Source organism: Crocodylus siamensis, chromosome 4 (genome assembly GCF_052110815.1).
Source record: "Crocodylus siamensis isolate JL-2025a chromosome 4, ASM5211081v1, whole genome shotgun sequence".
NCBI classification, from domain to species: Eukaryota; Metazoa; Chordata; order Crocodylia; family Crocodylidae; genus Crocodylus; species Crocodylus siamensis.
Window position 1 is genome coordinate 221,138,361 of NC_143398.1, and position 17,132 is coordinate 221,155,492.

Sequence of the window (17,132 nt, forward strand, 5' to 3'; positions counted from 1 at the left end):
AACTGGAACTTTACTAGGATAACAGAAACAGCATTAGCTGCACTCCTATTCTATCCCACTCATCTTCATGGTACAGCTTCTTGCTACAGATTTGAAGAAATAGTGACTATGCTATATCTTCTGCAGCACTAGCAACAGTTTACATCTTGCAAGCTGTGTGGTTAGGGACAGACATTACACATAAACCAGTTTAAGCGATCAGAAACTGGTTTAAACCTGTAACAGAACAGATGTTCGGTACACATAAACCAGTTTAAAAAATGGCTGAAACCGGTTTGAGGTAAACCAGGTTGAATGTAGTATCAGACTTAACTGATTTGGCTCAAACTGGTTTATGCAATGTCTATCCCAGACCCCCTGCTGGTTCAGTATAAACCAGAGCCCCCAGCATCCTGGCATGCTCTCTGGGCTAGGGGGGGCTCTCTGCTTCACAGCAAGGCTGGCCCCTCCTCTCTGCTCCCTGGGCAGAGCTCCTCTGGCACAGACCTGCAGACACAGGAGGGTCTGCTGGCTTCCCTGTGCCCCCCTCCCCTTCCCCTCTCACCACTTGCTGCTTAAGTAGGGATCCCTACCTCCCCTCTTCCACAACACGGACCATAGCCAGCATGTGGTATGCTAGCAAGTGCTGTATAAGGCTCCAGCAGAGACAGGGTCTGCTGGTTTCCCCCTGCCCTACCCCTCTCCCCCTTGCTGCTCAAGCAGGAAATCCCCCACTTCCTCCTTCCCCCCCTCCCATCTCCCACAGCACAGACTCCAGCCCCACGGACCCTAGGCATGTGGTGTGCTAACTAATGCTAAGAGGTGTCTGTGTGTGTGTGTCTCTCCAATTTCACTGGGACAGACAGGCAGAGAGAACAGGGCTTTTGGAGCTAATCAGCAGGTCACCCCAGTAAGCTGTTTAAGAAGGGTTTGAAGTAATGGGAGAGAGGCTATTGTTTTGCTAATCAGGTGATAAAGACTCTTATCACTGGTCCCACCCTCCCAGAGTGCAAGCTGCAGCGGGAGCTGCCCCCATCCCACGAGCTGCACCTCCATCCTGCGCCCCCCGCCCCAGCTGGGCAGCACCTGCCCCTCCCCCCTCCCTCTCTCCCTCCCTCACCGCAGGGGGCACTGATCTGCCCGCCCCCATGCCCCTTCCCTCCCCTCCCCTCTCCCCTCTCCCCTTCTGACTTACCAACTGGAGGCAACTCTCTATACTACCAGCTCTTCTCTGTGCTACGCTGCAGCTGTGCACAGCACAGGCATTTAATGGCCAAATTATTGGCCCTATTGGGCCGATATCCAATATAAACAATTTTCTTTATATTGGTACCAATCTGATATCAGACCGATATATAGATGCACCTCTAAACACAATATTTTATTGATATATTGATAATTTTAAAGTAATTTGGAAGCCTACCAATGCCTCAATCATTACAATAAAATAATTCTAAATACTTACATATTTTGACATTTGATTTTGGCTTTTTTTATCATAGAAAACAAGAGCTCCATCTGCTCTCTTCACTCACCAGGATGTGGGTCAAGCTGCAGCTGTCCCTTCTGCTGTTTGTAGCACTGAGTAGCCATGATATACCAGTGCCCTGCCCATGCCCTTCATTCCCAACCCACAGCTCCCCCTCCCTTCTCCGAGCCCTGCCAGTGTCCTTCACTTCCAACCCACAGCCCCCTGCCCACCCCAGCCCTGCCGGTGCCCATCTCATTTCTCTGCCTGCTTCAGCCCTGCCTATGCTGGTAACTGAGGAAAACTCTGTGGGAGCCATGCCTTAGTGAGGGTAGGGTCCACATCACTGGCCAGTGTGGAGGACCATGTGGACAGCAGCATTATTCATCACTGCCCCCCCTACCACTCACCAATGAAGCCATCTGCTTATAGCCATGCGGAAAAAAACCCAGCACTTTACTTTCAGCTCAGTGTGCCCCCACACTGAGCCCAACACATGGCCAGAAGAGGCAGCACATTAGCTGGACCTGGCTCTACAAAGTCTGCATAGACCATGCACTTCAGCAGGGCTTTTTGCCACTTTTACCTAAAGCTGATTCAATCAACTGCTTGAATCAGCTTTAGGTAAAACTGCCAAAAAGCTCCACTGAAGCATATAATCTATACAGCCACTGTGCAGCTGGCTCCAACCAACACATTGCTTCTTCTGGTAAAGCACCATTCACGCCCCCCGTGCCCACATCGGTTAGCAGTGCAATCAAAAAAAAAAAAGAGTGGCTGGGGGGAAGGGCAGTGCAAGGCAGGACAGTAGGGATTGGGTGAGCCTGGCAGCTGGGGGAAGCAGGGCTGGGGGAAACTTGCTGGGCGTATGTGTGTGCACAGGCGTGGTAGGGGAGAGCCTACCAAAGTTGAGCCCAAGCCCCTGGGCTGGGAGCAGAGGGAGCAGGTGCAGTACCTTGGAAGGGGAAAGCCTGTTGCTCTCCCCGCCTGCTGTGGAGCTACAAAGGGCCCCACCCTGGCCCCAGCCACACCTAGTACCTGTCATGTCCTTCTGCTTCCTGCCCTGTGTTCTTGTCTCACGTCCCCCTCCCTCCCTGCTTTTTTCCGTCCTTGCCTCCCCATCGTCGCCTCTCTGCATGTACCTGCCAGCAGGCACAGGAGGAGGCAGAGGGTGCTGAGGCAGTGGGCAGGCTCCATGGCACAGGAAGGCTCAGTCTATAGTCTCTGGCCATCAAGAGGAAAAACTCTACGCCAGCGCACCATCCCACTCCAGCCATATGTGTGTGTGAACCCCCTGCCTCCAACAGCCCTCCCCTGCTCTCCCCAGCCCCAGGCTGCCAACCTGCAAGGGGAAGTCTGTGTGTTTCCTGTGTTTTTCTCCCTTAAAGAAGAAAATCCAGGTTTTTCCATGGTGAACAGAAAACCCAGACCCCTGGTGATGAAACTGGGATTCAGGGTAGATGACCTGAATTCAGAATGCTCTAGCATCCCCAAGAATACTTGCCTTGCTTCTCTTCGGTTTCAGAAAAGTTCGAATCTTGCAAGGAATGTGTGCTGGTTTAAAAAAAGAAGAAGCTCTTAATGCATGTTTTTAAAGTTTCTTTTTACCAAGACATTATTAACTGGCTGCATCTCATTCATCCTTGGCAGCCCTTACTGTGAAACTCAGTAGAGTTTTTGAATTATGATAATTATATTTGACTGCACACCTCCAAATACTTCCCTCTAATAATTACATTAAATTAGTAAATCCTCAGGCAGGGATGATTCACTGATTCAAAAGCCTTTCAAAAATATTTCTTTTACTTTCTTAAAATATCTTTGCTCTCCCTTTGCTTCTACCCCTCCCCTCTCCAATTCCAGAATAGACAGTTTAGGCTCCTAACATTGGAAAAGAGATAATTCACAAAAATATCATGGTAACCCTACAAAATACTTTCAAGTGCCCTTATGAGACCTGTAAAGGTCATGGAGAACTTAGTAACAAGAGGCATCTCTCATCAGCAACAGTTTAGCAGCAGGTAGCATATGGACTGTGCAGAAGAGTATTCAGTTACAGAAATCAAGCTACAAAGGACAGCACAAAAAGGTACTGATATGTCTTTCAGGAAGAAAATGGATGGGCAAGAATATGCAGTAAACACAGAAAATGCCAGAGGGAGCTGTATTCTTTTCTAAAGGACATAAATACTATGGAAGCATGTTTACAAAGGACATAAGCATTCAAACTGTATATATGGAAAACACTATTAACAACACAAAACACTTGTACAGACAAGAACTGCCACTCTGAATCAGCAATTCAGTATCCTGTCTCTGGCTCATACCAAATAATTCAGATTAAATCAACAGTACATAAGACGTTTCTTCCTAGTCCCATGCAGTTATTGGTTTGATTGCACCTGAGGGCTTACAGCTTTTTAAATATTTTTATATGATAAAGTAATAACTGAGTTAGTGCAACTCTGAATATTATTATTTGTATAATGTTCCATTATAATGTCTGATAACAAATTTCACAAGCCAGTTATGCAGGGTATTAAATAGTTCCTTGGATCCGTCTGAATTATGTTCACGTCTCAGTTTTATTTCTTTCAGTTTCTTTGTTCCTCCTTTATGGGACTTGGCAGAGTGGAGTACTTGAGCTCTCTTGCCTTCCACTTCTTTTTGATGCTAAATCCTTGCTCTTCTCAACTAAACTGGTCTCAGTCCAGTCCATGTCTTGCCTTGTGAAAGTTTCTATCATATTTGTCACCTATCTCAGAGCATTTTTATATTCAACTTTATTTTGTCAAAATTTTCTCACCAACTCAAGTCTTCATTACTATTTTCTATCCCATTCTTTATACATTCTAGCCCTATGGGCTTTTTGAACTATACTAAGCATTGAGCTAATCATAACAATGTAAATATAAGCTATGGGTCTATTTTTTTCAAAATAGCTTCAATAAAACTACTAAAAAGTAGGAGATTTCATTGTGTTAAAAATGATAAAAGCAGCTTTATCCTTAACATCTTCCTGGGGGTACATTAGGTATTGGATTTCAAAGAGAAAAAAGGCAAACAAGAAAAATCAAAGCTCTTGAATTTCAGTTGTCCAGGTAGGAAAAAAATAACACTACTGGTAGAGCACCAGCAGCTTCTGGCATTACCAGTTATATCAAGATTTAACACTATACAGTAGCACTCAGTCTTTTCAAATGAGCTTTCCTAGGAGGTGCTTTATTTACTCCATTACTGAAACAAAAAGCTTTAACACTTTTTTCAAAAAATCTCCAAAGATCCAAGTCATTCAGTGAATTCTGTTAGATATAATTTTAGGTTTGGGGCTTTGCAGACCTTCCTGAGAAAATCATGATGACAGACTGATGATTATGACTTAAAATTCTTCTAACTCCTTTAATAAAATGAAGATCATTGCTTTTAGTTTTTATGAGATGAGAGCCAAAGCCAGATAGTAAAGCCTACATATCTTCCTCTTTTTTGAAGTTCACAGTTAATGTGTTAAATTCAAAAACAGAAAGCCTATGGCAAAATTAAAAGACTATTCCAAGAGAACCACTTTATTCAAAGGACTTTAAGGAAGTTGTGTCAGAGGAATATTGTTCCAATGTCAAACTGCATTTTGGAATTGCACGATAGAATACATGTATGCAGAGGCTATTTTTCATCAGATTAATTTCAAGTACTCATAAGCACTCCCGACAGAGAAACTTCATAACAATTAATTGGTCCAGTGTATGGTATTCAGCAGATCTAATCATTTCATTATATGACTTGGTCAATTTAACAGGAACTAAGAGATGGAAGTCACTGTATTAGATTCTGCTTTGAGTTACACCAGTGAAAATTTTGAGTAAATAGAAAAGTCAGCACAAATAGATTTTGATTTGCATCAGAGTATATCCCTTTGTATTTAAATTCATGCAGATCCCAATCATGGGCACTAAAGCACATGTTTATATTGGACAGATTCAGACAGAACTTAAACACATGCTTAAGTACTTTGCTGAATAAGGGCCATAAAAGCTGTCTTCCTTCCTCTCAAAGACCATGTAAAATTCAGATCAGCAGCACAGAAGTTAATCTGCAAGACCTTGTATCAGCTCCCTGATGTGAAAGACTAACTGGATCCAACCCTTGGTGCAGAACGACATTCTGTACATTTCAAGAATTTTGCACATATCCTAGTGACAACTGTAAGGACTATAAAGCCTATTGATTTTGAAAAAACTAATGTAGAAATTTCATAGATTTCATACACATTAGGGCTGGAAGGGACCTCGGGAGATCATCGAGTCCAGCCCCCTGCCCAAAGGGCAGGAAGGCAGCTGGGGTCATAGGATCCCAGCAAGATAAGCATCCAATTTACTCTTGAAGGTGTTCAATGTAGGTGCTTGAATCACCTCCTCTGGCAGACTGTTCCAGACCTTGGGGGCTCGGACAGTAAAGAAATTCTTCCTTATGTCCAGCCTGAAACGGTCTTGCAGGAGTTTGTGACCGTTCGACCTCGTCATCCCTTGGGGCGCTCTGGTGAACAAACGTTCCCCCAGATCCTGGTGGTCACCCTTGATAAATTTATAGGTGGCCATCAGATCACCCCTGAGCCTACGCTTTTCCAGGCTAAAGAGTCCCATGGCTCTCAGCCTGTCATCGTAAGATCTGTTTTCCTGACCTCTGATCGTAAGATCTGTTTGTGACCTCTGAAAACTTTTAGAAAAAATAAGCCGTTTCTAGACAACACTAAGGCAATATAAAAAAGTGTTAAGATCTAGTGATAATTTAATTTAAGCTAAACCTATAGCCATTAAATATATCATCAATTCATTTTCTCCCCAAAGCAAGTGCTATTTTGGTACCAAACTTCTTAAAGGAAATACTTTAGAACACAAACTGTCCAGCAATTTTGTTTCTTCTACATATTACACATTTTTCCATGAGTTTACAGACCTCATCAACACTGGCACTCTGAAAACCCAGACTGCTATAACATCAATGCAGGGCCTATGCAAGTCATTGGGAGTCTTTCCATTGACACGAGTAGATATTGGATGACACCGTAAGTGTTACAAAAAAAATCTAAAACAGAAAGGATTTTGGGTCAAACTCCTGTGATTTTTTTTAATTGCTTCACTATCCTAATGTCTCCTTGTTGTACCGAACATCACTATTAGAGATCTGAACCAAAAGAAATGGAAGAAAAATATCCTGAAGTCATCTAGTAGTGTTGAAGACAGCAGAGCAGATAAGGCAAACTAATCATGTATTCCACACAGCAGCTCTCATATTCATGAGCGATCCATGAGAAAGGTAAGTCAAAACTGATGTTTGGAAAAATAAGATATAGGCTTCATAGAAAGTTTTGGGATTTCCTGCCTATAGCATAAAACCATTTTCTTATCTTGTGTCTGTCATTACAGATTAACCCTCCAGAGCAGCCTTACAAGAATCTCTGTGTGGTGTCAAAGGGGAGTTTTTAAGTTTTCATGATTCCCCAAAAGCTCATTTGAAGCCTGCTGAAAGCCCCATGTTAGAATATGGGTAGGTTTTTAGATCTCCTACATTAAGCTTTACAAAGCAATTTCCTCCACTCAGGGATACCACATGTAGGAAAAAGTATTATACTTTTACTCCTATATCTTACCATTCTGTGGTCTATGGCAAATACCTTTTAAGTGACACTGGCTTGGTTTGGTTCAGATTTCCCTCCCCCCCTTTCAAGCAGAAATGTAACAGCACCATGTCTGCTCCTTCTAAGCTAAGAACTTGTACTCTTCTATTTTCTTGATCTCATCTTTTCAAGGCTAGCACACGAATGTAACTTTTTCTAGAATAAGCCTAAATATTATAGAACAAGATGTTATTTTCTAGTAAAGCAGTAACTTTGGGGCATGTCTACACATGGCACTATGTTGCCATAGCAACACACTAGAGTGATGTAGCATCCACGGATGTCTACACATGACCAGCAGCTACTTTGCCATAGTGGTGCACTCCCCCATTATAGTGTGCTGCTACGGTGAAGTAGCTGCTAAAAATAACCATGTGCCATGTGGCACAGTAACAACATCGCCATAGGACAACATGCAGATGTGTCCTAGTAGTAACAAAATCATGTTTACAAGATGAAGAAAAGCTTCATGACCAGAGTGAACACTCAATACAGAAATGGCATAGAGTGTTATTCAGAGAACTTATAAACCACAAAAGTTCAGAAAGTTCATACTTAAAAATAAACAGGAATTTTGCACGCAACTGTATACCAATGTGGAATATATGTTTACAGGTCTAATCAAATAAGTTACTTTTAAATTGTATGTTTTTCCTGTAACACCTTTGAAAGCCACACTTGGAAGAATGACCAGCAAGCATACTTGCTGAAAATACTGATTAAAAAATACAATCTAAAATAACTTAAATGTTTTCTAAAATGGATAGTTTTAAAGACTTAATCCTGGGAGCAATTAATCACCCTTAACTATGACTAGGGACCTACTCAAATCACGGTTTCACAGACTTTGTGGAAATCGCAAAATCAGGCGATCTCTGCGAAATCCACAGGAAAAGATTCACTAAAAATAAAATGCTGGCTCCCCAGTGAGAGCCAGAAATTTTCCCAGCTGTGCAGCCTGCCAGGTAGAAGGGAGGAGGGGAGCTGCCGGCACAAAGATAAGCAGGCAAGATAGCTGCCACTCCTGCCCCTCACCACTGATTAGCTGAGGGCTCCCCTGCAGCCAATCAGTGGCAAGAGGTGGGACCTCACCAAGGACAGCCCTCTCAGCCAACCAGCAGTGGGTGGCACAGGGCCACCGGGGCCCCACCATGAAAATGGTGGCCAGCCCTATGATCTGCCAGCAAGGTCGACTGGCCACCTCCTCGAGTTGGATAGATCCCTAACTCAGTGATGAAAGTTAAAGCTGATACCTATCACTATACTTTCTCAGTACCTGTCATGTAAAATCAGTAACTACAGTGAGGTCCCTAATGTAATTCATGAAATCTCTGGCATTTCTGACCAATCGTGTGCTCAAAACTGTGCTTGGGGTAGAGTTTTGTTTATAAGTCGAGGGGAGAGGAATATGAGAGTTATCCTATCACTGGGTTATCCACTCTTGCTATGTCATGAGGTATGTTAGTAGTGCCTTGTGGTTCAGTGTATCAAAGGCCTAGACAGAGAAGTCTAACTATACTCACCACCTCCCAACCTACTACCTCCAAGACCTAAGATTTTAAATAGCTCTTCACCAACGCATGTGGAAAACATGGACTCTGTAAGCCTCATATTTTCTAAAAAACTAGCACTTTATTACACTAAAATCAAAATAATTTAGTCTTGGCAAAAACTTAAAATTATTTCCAGAATCAAGCTCTGATAGCATAGTATCATCTTTTTTGGACAATCTGTATCTTTGGAACTGTAGAGGAAGTGTTTCTACCTCAATATTCAAACTGAAAATACTGTGAAGTTCACATGGGGTTTTTTAGCACTTTAAATGACACAAATCTTAACCAAACCCCACTGAACCTTGTCTGTTTTCAGGCCAAAACTAGGAATTAATTCAGCGGCATGGCTTTTGCCAATAAAGTTGGGACAGGGTTTCCTGAAGCCACATAGTACCTGTTCTCTGTGTACCGCCTTTCCAATGCAGATTTAAGGTAAGACATGGGACACAGAAAAAACTTTAAGAATGTTACAATACTGAACTTGGTTTTCTTTGAGGCACCTGCGTTCATCACGGTTGCAGTTTTGATAATATAGACATGTGCGTGTTTATGCTCATACATAAGGGAGGAGAAATAAAGCAGAATCTATTAAGATTATGAAAGTAACAATAATTTGTAGTTTTGACATGGGAACAATTTAGCAAGACTCATAAGTCACTGAGTAAAATGTGATCTAAAGTTTTACTTTTTCATGAGTTGCTGCAAGCTGGGGTGATCAAAATGTAGAAAAACCACATGAACAGCTGGTGTGGCACATATTTGTGAGATGAAGAAAAAGATTTATGTGTTTTTAAAAGTGTTTAGCATACCATTATAACTACAGCTTCAAGGAATTGCCTTTGCATGTCAGAAATGTAGACTATTACACTGCAGAACACACATACACGACCAAAGCCTTGTCTGTTACAATCAAGGTTAAAAATTCAGGAAGCTTTCTGAGCCACTGGTTATTGCAGTGACAGGTCAAAATGTCCAGCAGAGAGATTTGGGTAATTTGTCAACACTCAGGATGTGAGAGTGCATCCATGCACAACCTCCTAAAAACACATTATTAACTCTTTCAATGGCAATCACATCCAGATTGGAAAAAGTTAAAAAATATATTTCAGTGACCCATTCCCATTAAAATACTCATAACATCAAAATCTCTATGCAATCCTGGGTTAAAGCACATCAACAAAATGGTTACTAGGCCTGAATATAATAGGGCAGATCTGATTCTGATGGGAGAGGTGTACACAAAATATTTTTTTCCAAAGGATAAAATGGGGCAATCCTATTGGAGCACTCAAGTCTAAGTCCACCTTAGGTAAAACCAGCACATCAAGGTAGGGTTACCGTATGTCCAGGTTCTCTCAGACCTGTTTTCTTTTTGGATCCTCTGATCTCTCTCCAGGCGTTTTTTTTAAATATCATCAAATGTCTGGGATTTTCCTCTGCTCAGCACCAATGTTTTTCCTGGCACTTCCTGGCTTACCCTAGCAAGGAGCTGTTTGAGTCTGGTGGAGAGCGGGGGAGGGCAATTGGAGGTAGGGGGTGCCACATGGGTGTGTGTGCATGTGCACATGCATGTAGCTGGCATACAGCTAGGCAGGGGAGCAGCCCCAGCAGCTGGATTCAGATAGGTCAATAGGAAGTGGAAGTTGGAGGACCAGGGCTTGGGGACTGTCCAGGAGGCTGGGGGTGGGGAGCGTGTGTGTGTGTGTGTGTATTTCTAGCAGGGGCATGTGGAAGGGATGGGTGCATGTGCAGGGCAGGTGCCTGCCAGCACTGGGGGAAACTGTCCAGGCACTGCGGTTGCCGCAGGGCAGGGGCTGAGGGGGAGGCAGCTGCCCCCCCCAGTGAAGGGAGGGGTGGAAGGCCCTTTGGAGGCAGTGGGGAGCTGCGTGGCCAGGCTGGTGGCACCAGGGCCAGTGCCCTTGCTCACAGGGATGGGGCAACTGGGAGATACTGCAGGGCTGGGAGTAGCTGGGGGCTGTGGGTCAGAAGTGAGGGGCACCGGTAGCTCGGGAGGGGCTGTGCCTTGGGAGTGAGGGGCACCAGAGGGGACAGGGGACTTAGGGTTGGGAGAGGGGCACGAGCAGTGCCAGGGGGCTGCAGGTCAGGAGTGAAGGGCAGCAGCAGGGCTGGGGAAGGCTGTGGCTTAGTAGTGAGGGGTAATGGAATGGGCAGGGGCAGGGCACCAGCATATCACTACCCCCCACAATCATATAGCCTCCTTCTCCTCCAACTCCACTGAAAGTTGTCCTCTTTCTTGGAACTGGAAATATGGTAAACCTAATTAAGGGTCTAACTCCAAAAACAGGAGGTTGGTTGTTGAGGCCCTGAAAGACCATCATTTGATAGGGAGGGGAGTTCACAATGAGTGGTCATTCCTTAAGGGCATGATCCTAAAAGCACAAGAAAAGTCCATTCCAGCCCATAGGAAAGGTAGCAAAAGTGCTGGGAGACCCCCTTGGATCAATAGGGAACTCACAGACCTCCTGAATCTGAAAAGAGAAGCTTATAAGGGATTGAAGTTGGGAACTACCACTAGGGAGGATTATGCAGCACTGGTCCACACCTGTAGGGAGCAGACCAGAAAAACCAACACTGAAACCAAACTCAAACTGGCTATGGGATTCAAGGACAATAAAAAGTCCTTCTTCAAATACATGGGAAGTCAGAAAAACAACAAGGGCAACACTGGACCCTTGTTGAACCAAATGGGGCAGCTGACAACTGACACCCAAGAAAAATCTAATCTCCTCAACAATTACTTTGTGTTGGTTTTCCACCAGCCCAAGGGCATCACCCTGCCTGACATGACACAGGACTACCAGGGTAAGGGCGATCATACGCCTATAATTGGTGAAGATCTTGTGAGGGAACAGCTTGAGAGGTTGGACATCCACAAGTCAGCTGGTCTGGATGGAATGCACCCAAAAGTACTAAAAGGTTGGCTGACATTGTAGCATGACCAATACCAAGGATATCTGAGAACTCATGGTGCTCAGGAGAGGTTCCTGAAGATTGGAAGAGGGCCAATATGGTGCTTATTTTCAAAAAAAGAAGGATGATCTAGGGAACTACAGGCCAATCAGTTTGACCTCAATCCCTGGAAAGATCTTGGAAAAAATCATCAAAGAAACCATTAACAACAGGCTAATGGAAGGCAACATTCTGAGAGATAGCCAATATGGCTTTATTGCAGGTAGATCTTGCCTGACCAACCTCATTTCCTTCTATGACCAGGTGATGCATCACCTGAACAAAGGAGAAGAGGTTGATGTCATATATTTAGATTTCAAAAAAGCCTTTCACTTGGTCTCCCATGATGTCCACATGGTAAAATTGGGGAACTGTGGCCTTGACAACCTTATGGTACAATGGCTGGGGAACTGGCTCCGTGGCCAGACCCAGACAGTGATAGTCAATGGAACCGAGTCAACATGGTGCATAGTAACCAGTGATGTCCTCCAGGACGCAGTATTCGCACCAGTACTTAAAATATTCATAAATGATCTGGATTCGGGTGTCAGAAGTGGACTGGCTAAATTCTGGGCTCCACACTTTAGAATGGATGTGAAGAAGCTTGAGAAAGTCCAGAGGAGAGCCACATGCATGATTAGAGTTCAAGAGAACGGGCCTTATGAGGAGAGGCTGATTGCCATGGCACACTTCAGCCTGGAGAAGCAAAGACTCAGGGTGACTTGGTGGCAGCCGATAAGTATATTACGTTGTTTATCTAATGATTCTTTAACATAAAGCATATGAATCCAGAATATAGGACGATGCCTCCCTGAAGCCCAAAGTAAAAACCTAAAACCCCATCCCTTTCTGAGATTAAGACAGATCTATTTCTGCGGCATTTCCTGTTAGCTAGCACTGACAGCTCCATGCTCAGCATACTGGCTTCTCTTAGGCACTTTCCTGTACGTTTCATAGGAAGCCTATGCATCTACATCACAACTATGGATTCTACTATGGTGGGGAAAGGCCTAAGATTTGTTTTGTTATGCGAGTGTTGAGGAGTCCATGTCTTTTTGTAGATTTATCCTAAACATCCAAAGAAGCATTACAATAGGTTGCGATTAATAATAAATGTGTACTCAATGATGCCATTGTAAATAGTTTCATGTATTAAATTCCACCCAGTGTAATTCAGATATTGTAAAAAGCCAAGAATGCTTTATTAAAATTAATGGTTACACTCTTTCTTAAAGTGGGTTTGGAAACAAGTTGTTTAACAACTCTTTCACTGGTACAAGCTTTATTCATGTGTGTTACATTCACTTTACTAAGAAGTTTCTGCAAAAACAGAATGACCAGGAGGCCCAAATCAGAGCTATTATGAGACAGTGACAGAATTCTCATCTTTTAATGACCTCTTCAAAAGCCACTAGCTATACTTACATGAAAGACATCTCCGTTTAAACTGTGAGAACTTTACACAGGTTTTCCTGCAATAATAGCATGACTAAAGTAAATGTAAAACTTTCAAAGTAATTTTATTGTTCGTTTTATTGTTTATAGTTTCTCCCTAGCCTTTTGAAGAGCTGCCATTCCAGATGGCAATCTTAGCTTCACTTCTCTATTGTTACTAGCGTTGCTGTCTACCACACCCATTTCCAGGCTGCCAATGGGAATATCATATACAGGGAGTTAGCCAGACATCACCCAGGCGTCACCCATTACTGAGTAGTATACCAAGTCCCACCTGTTGTAATGAAAATTTTCCTTGGCACGTCAGTTTTAGCTCCAAGAATGGAAAAACAAAATACAGCATGAGCAACACTCAGAGACAGAGGCCACAAAGTAAACTGTATTCTAGATGCATGCAGACTTTGCCCTAGTGGAAACCATGTTATAGGTGCCTCCTGGAGGGAGTTTTTCTGCACTGCCATTCCAATTCTACCTGTAGTGTTCGGTGATCACTTAGAACAATGCAGCACTATGAAGGCAACTGCTGTGCTAGCTCTGATACCAGAGGCAACACAGTCACAAAACACTATGCTAACACAGCTGTAAGGCCCATTCAGAATGAGCCCTCCTTGGTATCTCTACTCAGCACGGCATTGCTGCACGTAGAACTATTCTTGGTGTTTAAGGTGTTGGGAACAGATCTCTATACCCTGCGCCCAGTCCCAACTGGCCACATATAACAAGGACTTCACAACACCTTATCCAGACTCTGTCTGGAAAGCTCAGCATTAAAAGGCACGAGCCCATTCCAACCATTAACACTTAAGTAACCTCTGCAGAACAGCTCTGTAGTCATGCAATAGCCTGCAGAGAGGAAGCCATACATTTGCCCCATGTCGGGCCATACTACTTTGGAAAATACTCGATACTGGATATAATTAAAAATCTGTATGCCCTGCAATTTCTTTACCACAAGGTGGCTAGTAATACAACAAGAGGCTCCAAAAAGCATAGCTTCAACAGCACCCCCTCAACTACCATTTAACTTGGTAAGTCAATAGCAAATATTTTCAGCTGTGACCACTAACAGGCGGGCAAAGGTCCAGGTTACTGTTGTACTTAAGTACATTCCATTTACTTCATCCTTAGAGGTAAAGAAACAAAACATCAAGCTTTGTTATGCACATCCATAGTCAAGGCAACAAACAGGTAGTGGCTGCTTTCAGCTATATTTGTTTAAAATGATTGCTGCCTAGTTTCATGTCATATTTGCATTCGTCTAGACATGAAATTTACCACATTACAAAAATTAGTAACACTCCAGTACCAAGATAAGCCTCTGAAACAGGACAAACTGGAGTCAAATGTATGATTTTGGAAAGCTGATCATCAAGGACCCCTTTCCATTGTATAACCGTAACAGGTCGTTTCCTAAGATAATAATTCAATTCAAAGATTACATTCACAACAGCCCAAAAGCTCCTGTGTAAAACAAACACATGGGCACTAAATCTAACTGTGAACTTTATTATCACTTTTAAGCATTTTAACAATAACAGGTTAATAAACTTATCTAAAAATGGTTAACCACAGACACAATTTTAAATGTTGTAAATATGGATTTAGCTAGCTAAACAAGTGTTCTGTCCATTAAACTAGACCTTATTTTTGCTCTAAAATATCATTTCCTCAGCTCCAGCAATGGCATGGGGGCTGTACAAAGACAGAGAGAAAATAAAGAATTTTACTTCTCTCACAACTGTTAAAACCCTTCCCAAGGTACAATGCTTGGATCCTCCACCATACATCCCTCAAATTTGTCAGATACTGTACAACTATTTTGTCTTAAAAATCTGGTCATTTTAGTCTTAGCTAGAAGTCACAAACTGTATTTCTAGTATACTTCTGCCTTTTCCAAAATAAGTGGTCCTAAAGGTACATGCAATATACAATATAATATAATGTACAATATATAAGGTTGTGCAACTAGATTTCCTGAAGTTCAGCATGCAAAATTGAGATCAGATATTTCCAGAGCTCAGCTTCTAAATATGCAAAAACATAAGATTTTTAAAACAACACCAGTAGCAGCTTCCAGTACCAGCCTATACTATGGGAATGCTTTTCTCCTGAGCTTAGCATTTTGCAGAGCAGCTCCTTTGTTTTGTTATGACTTTGAAACCACAAGCAAAATACTGGCACCTTTCAAGCCAATGAGGCTAGGGACAGATGCTACACATAAATCAGTTTCAGTGATCAGAAGCTGGTTTAAACCTGTAACAGAATAGACATTTAGTGCACATAAACCAGTTTCAAAATGGCCGAAACCGGTTTGAAATAAACCTGGTTGAATGTAGTATCAGACTTAACTAATTGAGCTCAAACCGGTTTATGCAATGTCTGAACTAGACCCCTTTCTGGTTTAACTTAAACCAGAGTGCCCCAGCATCCCATCATGCTCTCTGGGCTGGGCTCTCTGCTCCAGCCCAGCTGGGCTGGCCCCACCCCTCTGTTCCCCAACTAGAGCAGGGACAGGCAGGGGCAAGGGTCTGGCCAGAGAGGGGTTTAATTCCCCCCTCCTTGTCCCACCAGCAAGATGTCGGGTCTGCCAGGTGCTCCCCCCTTGCTGCTGCAGAGAGAGCATGGAGGGGGGTTATTCCCCCTCTACATTCACTGCCCCCGAGGAACAACAGCCAGGTTTGCACACCCTGACAGCTGCCACTGTCACTTGTTCCCTGCTTGGAGCAAGTGGTGAAATAAGTCACCCCTGCTGGACACCAGAGGGAGGGGGACTAACCCCCATCCCTGTTCCCCCATCGAAGGGGCCCTGCCGGCCAGCATCTGGCCACAACTCCACCCAGCCACTGAAACACAAAGGGGGCAGGGTCCTTGATGGGGGCAGCATTCCCTGTCATAGTGCTGGAGAGCATGAGCTCCTTCCCAGTGGGGGAGGCCCGCTGCAGGGCAGGCAGAGCTATGGTGGACTGCGTGCAACAGCACTGGAGCTCAAAGGGGGCCAGAGCCCTCCAAGCCCCTTCTACCCCTGCACAGCACCACTGCCGCCACAGTCCACAGCAACTTCCCCCACCGGGAAGAGGCTCGCTCCAGCAAACCATGACAGAGGCTGCTGCCCCTGCCATGGTCATTCCCCCGGCCACTCCAGTGGCTGGGCAGGGCCAGACTCCAGTCAGCAGGGCTCCTTAGGCAGGGGGCAGGAAGCAGAGTTATTCCACATTCTGTGCCTGGGGCACTGCAGTGGGGTCTGCCCACCGCGGCCACTGCTGCCACTGCTTCCTCTGTGCCCAGGACAAGCGGCAAAATAAACCCCCTCCTGCCCCCCTCCCTCCAGCATCCAACAGAGGGGCTTATTCCACTGCTTGCCCTGAGCACAGAGCAAGTGGCAGCAGTGGTGACTGAGGCGGGCAGACCCCACTGTGATGCCGCAGGGGCAGAGTGGGGAATAACCCCACCGCCTGCCTAAGGGGCTCAGCCAGCCAGCATCTGGCTCCACCCTTGCCCGGCTACTGGAGTGGTGAAAAGGAAGCAACCATGATGGCGGCAGCAACCCCTGTCACAGTTTCCCAGAGCACAAGCCTCTTCCCAGGGGTGAAAACTGCTGTGGGGAGTGGAAAGCTGCTGCAGGCTGTGGCGGCAGCAGTGCTGGGGGGGAGTGCTCCGGCCCCCTCCAAACCCCAGTGCTGCTGTGCACAGTCCACCACATCTCTGCCCCACCCACAGCAGGGCCCTACCCCCGCTGGGAAGGGGATCATGCTCCCCGACAGTATGACAGGGGCTGCTGCCCCCATCAAGGGCCCTGCCTCCTCACTGCAGCAGTGACACAGTGAGGGCATGGCCAGACACCAACCATCAGGGGCCCTTAGGAGGGGGAGCAGAGGTGGGTGTTTGTCCCCCTCCCTCCAACCTCTAGCAGAGGGGCAGCAGGGGTCTTCTTCTGCCATTTGCCCCAAGCAGGGAGCAAGTGGCAGCAGCGGTGGTCAGGGTGGGCAAACCCAGCTACGGTCCCCTGGAGGTAGTGGAGGTAGAGGGGGGAACAACC

At 44.8% G+C, this 17,132-nt stretch overlaps 1 protein-coding gene across 13 annotated transcripts in view; it reads right to left on the bottom strand.

Moving 5' to 3' along the window:
* LYPD6B (LY6/PLAUR domain containing 6B) overlaps positions 1-17,132 on the bottom strand; it is a 131,595-nt gene that overhangs the window by 83,935 nt on the left and 30,528 nt on the right. Inside the window, exon 1 of one of the 13 annotated variants that reach the window (XM_090045789.1) lies at positions 2,952-2,971. The exons of the other annotated variants lie outside the window; for them this stretch is intronic. The gene's annotated coding sequence lies outside the window, so the exon portion shown is untranslated. Of the gene's footprint in view, positions 1-2,951; positions 2,972-17,132 lie in introns of those variants that run through there. 13 annotated transcript variants of the gene reach the window in all.